Source organism: Salvelinus sp. IW2-2015, unplaced genomic scaffold (assembly GCF_002910315.2).
Source record: "Salvelinus sp. IW2-2015 unplaced genomic scaffold, ASM291031v2 Un_scaffold4040, whole genome shotgun sequence".
Lineage (NCBI taxonomy): Eukaryota > Metazoa > Chordata > Actinopteri > Salmoniformes > Salmonidae > Salvelinus > Salvelinus sp. IW2-2015.
Window position 1 is genome coordinate 28,808 of NW_019945312.1, and position 1,715 is coordinate 30,522.

Consider the following 1,715-nt stretch of genomic DNA (forward strand, 5'->3'; position numbering starts at 1 on the left):
TGAATCCAGGTGAAAGCCATGATGCCTTATTGATGTCACTTGTTAAATTCACTTCAATCAGTGTAGAAGAAGGGGAGGAGACTGGATTGTGCTTTGGAGACATTGAGACATGGATTGTGTATGTGTGCCATTCAGAGGGTGAATGGGCAAGACAAAAGATTTAAGTTCCTTTGAACGGGGTAGGTGCCAGGTGCACCCGTTTGTGTCAAGAACTACAACGCTGCTGGGTTTTTCACACTCAACAGTTTTCCGTGTGTGTCAAGAATGGGGGGTCCACCCATTATGCCACCCATAATGCCACCCATTATGCCACCCATTATGCCACCCATTATGTCACCCATAATGGCACCCATTATGCCACCCAGTATGCCACCCATTATGCCACCAATGACTAGAATGGGGAGACCCGTTCCATTCTATTTCTAAGGTGTCAGCTGTTCTTATTTTGTCCCCGTTCTGCATGTCCTCGGCCCGTCTCAGTCCAGCGGCTCTTTCTCTGGGAGGTCCTCCAGAAGTATAACAGTGTACTCTCCAGCGTGGACGTTTTCCCTTGGCCTCTCTTTAGACAGAAACCTCTCCATTTCCCGCTCCGCCTTCTCATCTCCTGAGCCCTTCTTCTCAGATGCCTGGGCCGGTGCATTCCACCTGCAACATGATTTGACATGGTTTAATTCCATGGTTCGTAACTAAGTGACAACGTGTTTCAATCTCATGAACATATTTTCCGGGATGGGTTTGAAAGTGTGGATTTTACCTGTCTCTGGTACCTATGGCAACACAGATTACGACCAAGACCGCCACGCCCGCGACGAAGGCAACGATGATCAACCAACCTGGAGGAGGAGAGGAAGAAGACGAAGCAACAGTGAGTGGAAGTGACCGTGTCTACTGGGTCCTCTAGTATGTCACAAAACATTGTCTTCAAATTTAAACTGCAAAAAGGAGCAGAACGTTCCCTCGTATATCGGTAGCATATCTTGTTAGTTGGGCATGTATGATTCAGGAACTGACCCGATGTATATGAATCATGTTGTCTGGATGGGGTTGGTTTTACAGCAGCTGCATCATGAAGAACTGTGGAAATAGAGATAGATTAACTACAATTTACACTCAAAGAGATGTGTTCAGTACTAACAAAAAAGTTCTGTTCTCATTAGAGCAGGTATATAGACCTGCCAGAGAGCTGACTATTACGACAATGGACATGCCCTAGCCCACTCTGCTAACAGATACAATGGACATGCCCTAGCCCACTCTGCTAACAGATACAATGGACATGCCCTAGCCCACTCTGCTAACAGATACAATGGACATGCCCTAGCCCACTCTGCTAACAGATACAATGGACATGCCCTAGCCCACTCTGCTAACAATACAATGGACATGCCCTAGCCCACTCTGCTAACAGATACAATGGGACATGCCTAGCTATGTGCATTGAATCAAAATCCAGGATAGAAAATAGACAGAAGAAGAATGGTCTAAATGTACATTTAAACAGGTATTCAGGTATTCATAGAAAAATAAAAAGAGGAAAAAGCCAACCTGAGAAAGAAAACATTTAAAATGAATTTATGAAGCACTGATGTTTGACAGTGTTAAGCTATGTCTGGACAAGACTCAAGAGCATTTTGCATAGGTGCATAGGTTGCCTGAATTTCTTTTGCCTGAACCTGATATTCAGCTAACGTACATACATACAGTAGCTGCCAGCA

General features: G+C 45.0%; 1 long non-coding RNA gene across 1 annotated transcript; it reads right to left on the reverse strand.

The window, feature by feature from the left end:
- Window positions 1-6: 6 nt before the first annotated feature.
- On the reverse strand, window positions 7-1,081 carry LOC139026164 (uncharacterized). Its single transcript, XR_011477874.1, has 3 exons — window positions 1,012-1,081; window positions 755-833; window positions 7-645 (listed from the first exon to the last, which is right to left on the reverse strand). It is a non-coding gene; the product is annotated as an uncharacterized lncRNA (long non-coding RNA).
- Window positions 1,082-1,715: the final 634 nt, after the last annotated feature.